This window comes from Centruroides vittatus, unplaced genomic scaffold, assembly GCF_030686945.1.
Source record: "Centruroides vittatus isolate TY-2023 unplaced genomic scaffold, ASM3068694v2 contig_963, whole genome shotgun sequence".
Lineage (NCBI taxonomy): Eukaryota > Metazoa > Arthropoda > Arachnida > Scorpiones > Buthidae > Centruroides > Centruroides vittatus.
The window spans coordinates 253,388-259,799 of record NW_027122639.1 but is presented as its reverse complement, the minus strand read 5'-3'; the positions used below and the strand labels follow the sequence as shown (position 1 = coordinate 259,799).

At 35.8% G+C, this 6,412-nt stretch overlaps 1 non-coding gene across 1 annotated transcript; it reads right to left on the bottom strand.

Moving 5' to 3' along the window:
• Positions 1-5,608: 5,608 nt before the first annotated feature.
• Positions 5,609-5,680, bottom strand: TRNAC-GCA (transfer RNA cysteine (anticodon GCA)). Its single transcript has one exon. It is a non-coding gene; the product is annotated as a tRNA-Cys (tRNA).
• Between the last annotated feature and the right edge of the window lie 732 nt (positions 5,681-6,412).

Here is a 6,412-nt window from a genome sequence, read left to right as displayed (position 1 = left end):
ATCGGACCATTCTCTCTAAATTTTTTTTTTTAAATCCATCAACCGTTTTAAAAGCTTAATTACTAAACTTAAATTACAATTAGGTTTTTGTTCAGTTTTACTTACTGTATTGACTGTCAATAATAATTCGTACCAAATAACTGTAGATAAAACAAATTCAAAATTAATTGCATGCTCAAGTAAGGAATCTGTTTCACTTTTCACACTAAAATCCTCTGTCACGTCATTTAATTCTTCTAATGCTGTTATAATTTTGTCTAAATCAAATCTAACTGTCTTCACAGAATTTATTCGGCATTCCCAACGTGTATCTGATAATGGTTTTAGAGTTGAATTTATTAAATGTTTCATGAAAATAGCCCACCTGTGAGCAGACGTAGAAAATAGTGTATACAGACTTGAAAGTGTTCCAAAAAATGTCATAGCCATAGGAACCGAGGAAGCCATATCACCTATTAATAAATTTAAATTGTGCGCAGAACACGACACAAAAAATGCTGTCGGATTTTTTTCCAAAATTCTTGCTTGCGCGCTTTTTCTCTTGCCTACCATGTTAGCCCCATTGTCATAAGCTTGTCCACGGCAATCGTTCAAAGAAATATTTAAAAGTTTTAAGTTGATTACATAATTCCTCTGATAAATCAAACCCTGTACTTTTTGGCATAGGAGAAAAACCAATAAAAAAATCATTAATTTCAACTTCATATCGTTCTTGTTCGTCAGTCATTTCTACAATTCGAACAATGAGAGTCAATTGTTCAATACGACTTTTATCGGTAGTAAAGTCTAACTGTACTGCATAATATTTACTTTTTTTAATTTTTTTATTATTTCATTTTTAACTTTGTTTGCCAACAGATTAATTATCTCATTTTGAATTTTCCAACCTAAACAATGATCGTTTGTTTCTTTATCTTTGATACGTTTTATATGTTCTGCCATTCTTGCATCGAATTTTGAAATTAATTCAATTAAACCTAAAAATTTACCATTATTTTTTGTAAAAATTGTCTGATTCGTTCCACGAAGTGCATCGTTGTTTTTAGCTAAATATTGCACACAAAATATAATCCTTCTAAGAACTTCACGCCAATGTTCTGCATCTGAATTTAATTGTTTTTGATGAAAATCGTCAATTGTTTGATCTTTTTGCAACCTATTTTTTAGCTCCATAAAATCTTTAAGTGATTTTCTGTGTGGCAACGATAATTCATGTTCATTTAAGCGAGTTCCAAGGTGCTTCCAGTCAGAAACACCTTCATTTACTAATGCTAAAGATGATCTTGACAATTGGTTAGGACATAAATAGCAGTAAAAACAAATACCTTATCTTTTGAATTTTGAATAGAGAAGCCAGTTTCTGTAACATTTTTCTCCATTTAAATGTACTTTTGTGTAATAAGATACATTAAATTTTCTACCTCGTTCATCTATGAGAAAATCGTAATTTGTTACTTGAACAATGCTTTTATTAATTAATACAGTAGAGCATCATTTATCCGACTTAATTGGGGACTGGGGTTGGTCGGATAACCGAAAAGTATGAAAAAATACATTATTAGTATAGTGTATTAGGCCTGGTTTAAATACTAGCCTCCCTTTCATGGTCGAGCCAGTGCTGCCAGCTAAAACATGCAAAAATTTAACAAAAATAATATTAAAGTAGCCAAGACATGACCAAATATTGTAGCGCCACATCACTAGCAGACATTTGAATTTGCCGACTAGAACGCGGTCGGTTAATCGGGGGTCGGATAATCGATGCTCTACTTGTAATAATATAATTTTCTCAGAAGGGTATGATGGCAATGTTCCAGGAACGTCTTCCAATATAGTTGATAATTCTTTAGTTTTCTTGTTTGCGCTAAGAAAAAAATCTTCTTGACCTTCATCATTTATAGCTCCATCTTCATTCAATAATGAAGGTAATTCTTTGTATGTAGTTTGTAACTCTTTATTTTGTACACTAGTGCTAGCTATAGCCAGATCGTTTTCTTCGTTATCAGTTTTAAAATATTTTAAAAGACTATCTTTTTGACGACTTTCTAAATCTTTTTTATTTTCGGCACGTTTTCTTTTCTGGTTACCACTTAAATAATTTCTATTTTTATCACAATCTCTACTCGTACTCATTGCTAATGATCTAAATCATAGAAAAAAAAAAAAATAGAAAATAAAACTTGAAATAAAAAATGAATAGAAAAATAGAAATTAAACAAGTAAAACGGAAAAACCGTATTTGGGACAAGACTATGTCTCGGAGACTCACTACTAAGCGGAATCACTTTGATGCTCAAGGTAGTCTCGTTCTCATTCTCCGATCTTCTTTGGTATCGCTGGTTTTGAGCGCGATCGTTTTAACTTCACCGGCCACGACCTATTAACCTATCCAATGTCGAAATTTCTCTCCGTTGCGTGTTGGCCCGGGTTGAATTTTTGTCGATGCCTAACGAAAATTTCCCGTTTTTGAAAAAATAATTGTGGCTATTTCGATTGTATCGTCAGAAATTATTTTTTTATTTTGCACAAACAATATACAGCTTAATCCCTATTATAACGTCGTCGGATGTAACGAAAACTTTAATATAACGTCTTTAGTGGCGTGGCTACAATCTGTACGCGGCAAGTTTCGCTGCTAGGAGAAATTGGTCTGGATTGCGTCCTACATTGTCCGTGATGTCCACGTTGACCTCCGACCACGTGTTCTGCGTTTTTGTTCTGCCGGTAAAAATTAACTGAGAAACTGATCCAGGCCAAACTGAGCCAAATTGCAACTCCTGACATATATATTCTCCATACCTCTCAGCTGGTAACACAGGCCGGCAGTTCGATTTTATAATAAACAAGACATAGTCTTGTCAAATATAATATAATAATTGGAAAATTTGAAAAACTTACTTGTGTCTAGAGCCGGATTTACCAATCCAGAGGTCCTGGGCACAAATTCGGTGGGGCCCCCCTTTAAGAGTAGGCAAATTTGATGATTTAGAAAATTTACACAAAATACTGTACTTTCAACTAGATTTCAACTAGGAAGTTGTAAATTTCATTTTAAAAATAAGGTTATTGTAAACATACATATATTTTATTGTGTAAAACTAATTATTTTAATTTAATTGAAAAATACCTATGTCAAATTTTTTCCCGAAATTTTCCGATGTTTCATAGGTTTATTCCCGGGTTTGGTTTTCTTTGCCATGTGGCCCTCGTAATTAGGCCACACTAGGCTATCGCAGTAATAGGAAAAAAAAAATTATGTTTAAACATAGTTTTGCGGGGGCCCTGGGCACCGGCCCCAAATGTCCTTATGTAAATCCGGCTTTGCTTGTGTCATTAAAGTTCCAATCCCAAGTTTTAAAGTTATTAACACTATAACGATGCTTCTCTCTGTTGTTTTACGGTAACGGAATGCTGAACACCTTACGGTGCTTAAATTAAAACACCTTAGTAAATGTAAAATGTTTTTAAAATGTTCCCGTATTCACGGTCTAAAACAGTACACAGATTCCTTATAACACAACAACAACAAATTTGAACTTTAATTTCTCCACTAGCGAGTAACACTCCGGCACTCCACAAACGAACAACACTCAGGCACCCGACAATTAATTTAATAATCACAACACCGGTTCTTTATTGGCCACACAGCTACACGCTGGTCAACACTGACCGTAAACACCAAACGAAATGCACAATTTCTCCCTCTCTAGGCGGGAAGATCTTACCCCGAATTCCTAAGTGTACAGTTACATAACACACCTGACACGTGTGACAGAGCTGTGGACTGTACATTAACGCTAGATAACATAAACACACCTGACACGTGATACAATTCTGTTTAATTGCATATCGAACTTAACAGTAAATTATAAAAAGTACCACAAATTTGTTCAATTAAAACATTTATTAGCTTACAATATGTGTAGGAATAATGATAGACATATAGAACTAGAAGTAACAATAATCTTCCAGCGTTCTTAACCGTCTTGATAGAACGATAATGTTATCGTCTTCGTAATGTCTTTTCGTCCTTTTCTCCTTTCGCGCCGTCACCAACTGTTGTCTTGCCTCACTTCTTCCGTTACTCGTCCCTCTCTCTATATCTCGTCTCCGTCGCAACCCCCTTGTAAATTTATTGTCTTAACGATTTAGGAATGTTACTCGTCTAAACCCCACATTCGGCTATCCTGACAGCTGACATCGTCCCCGATGTCCCCATCTGACCGCTCCTAACCTCACAATTACACTTTAAAATTAAGTTTTATGTTGAAATACTAGTTGTTACATTTCAATTATAAAGCATTATTCCGCATCCTCTTAAGCGCAGGGCTCGGGGCGGTTGCCCCAGTAGCCCGGCCCTAGGAGCTGCCCTGGGCACACGGATTTGAACCATGGACCTCTCGATCTGCAGTCGAATGCTCTACCACTGAGCTATACCCCCACTCGCTCGATATTATTTTTAAATACTGTACATGAGAATTCAATAATTAAAGGAAAAAAATCTTTTTAAAAATTTAAAACGAAAGGGGGCACACGGATTTGAACCACGGACCTCTCGATCTGCAGTCGAATGCTCTACCACTGAGCTATACCCCCGCACGCTCGATATTATTTTTAAATACTGTACATGAGAATTCAATAATTGAAGAAGAAAAATCTTTTAAAAATTTAAAACGAAAGGGGGCACATGGATTTGAACCACGGACCTCTCGATCTGCAGTCGAATGCTCTACCACTGAGCTATACCCCCGCACGCTCGATATTATTTTTAAATACTGTACATGAGAATTCAATAATTAAAGAAGAAAAATCTTTTTAAAAATTTAAAACGAAAGGGGGCACACGGATTTGAACCACGGACCTCTCGATCTGCAGTCGAATGCTCTACCACTGAGCTCTACCCCCACTCACTCGATATTATTTTTAAATACTGTACATGAGAATTCAATAATTAAAGGAAAAAAATATTTTTAAAAATTTAAAACGAAAGGGGGCACACGGATTTGAACCATGGACCTCTCGATCTGCAGTCGAATGCTCTACCACTGAGCTATACCCCCACTCGCTCGATATTATTTTTAAATACTGTACATGAGAATTCAATAATTAAAGGAAAAAAATCTTTTTAAAAATTTAAAACGAAAGGGGGCACACGGATTTGAACCACGGACCTCTCGATCTGCAGTCGAATGCTCTACCACTGAGCTATACCCCCGCACGCTCGATATTATTTTTAAATACTGTACATGAGAATTCAATAATTGAAGAAGAAAAATCTTTTTAAAAATTTAAAACGAAAGGGGGCACACGGATTTGAACCACGGACCTCTCGATCTGCAGTCGAATGCTCTACCACTGAGCTATACCCCCACTCGCTCGATATTATTTTTAAATACTGTACATGAGAATTCAATAATTAAAGAAGAAAAATCTTTTTAAAAATTTAAAACGAAAGGGGGCACATGGATTTGAACCACGGACCTCTCGATCTGCAGTCGAATGCTCTACCACTGAGCTCTACCCCCACTCGCTCGATATTATTTTTAAATACTGTACATGAGAATTCAATAATTAAAGGAAAAAAATCTTTTTAAAAATTTAAAACGAAAGGGGGCACACGGATTTGAACCGTGGACCTCTCGATCTGCAGTCGAATGCTCTACCACTGAGCTATACCCCCACTCGCTCAGTATTATTCTTATCGTCTTTTTCATTCAAATTCCGTGTAAATGCGCATTTATGGAGAGACTATGGAAGCTATATGACATCTATTTTACTTTAAATTTTTGATCCTCCGCTCTGTGGTAACTAAAATGGCGTTTTTCCATGCTTGTCCATGCATGGATTCAGATAAAGTCATAATGAGACGTCCAGGTGATGAGAGGTACCCAATATATCTGTGTCAATCATCCTAGCCACCTGCGAGTCATAGAAGATTGCGGACCCTTCTACATAATTTTACGACTTCATAAACTAATAATGTCTGATTATATCTATATAATTATTTATAAATTGATATACAATTGCAACGGTTAAATTGCTTCATTCTTTTTCCAATTTCGGGACGCCTACAAATATTTTAAATGCGTAGTGGGCAATCCGGTAGTAATTTCCAGAACGTTAGAAGCTACAATGCATGATAACCAAGACTGTTGCCAATCTTCTGTTTTGAAAATCCCCTAAAATAATAGTGTTAATCCTAAATACTGAAACAAATTCCCCTAAACAGTTGCTTCAGGAGCAATGCATATAAAAAAATAGTTTTTTCGCAATCCAGAGAAACACAAATTTTCATGCGGTGGCGTGGACACAGTTGAGCAAAATTAACGTGTGACTTGAAAACGCCTACTCGTCGCTGAAACTCAACTAAACAATATGGGTAAACTACATTTTCCAGTAAACTACAGTATTT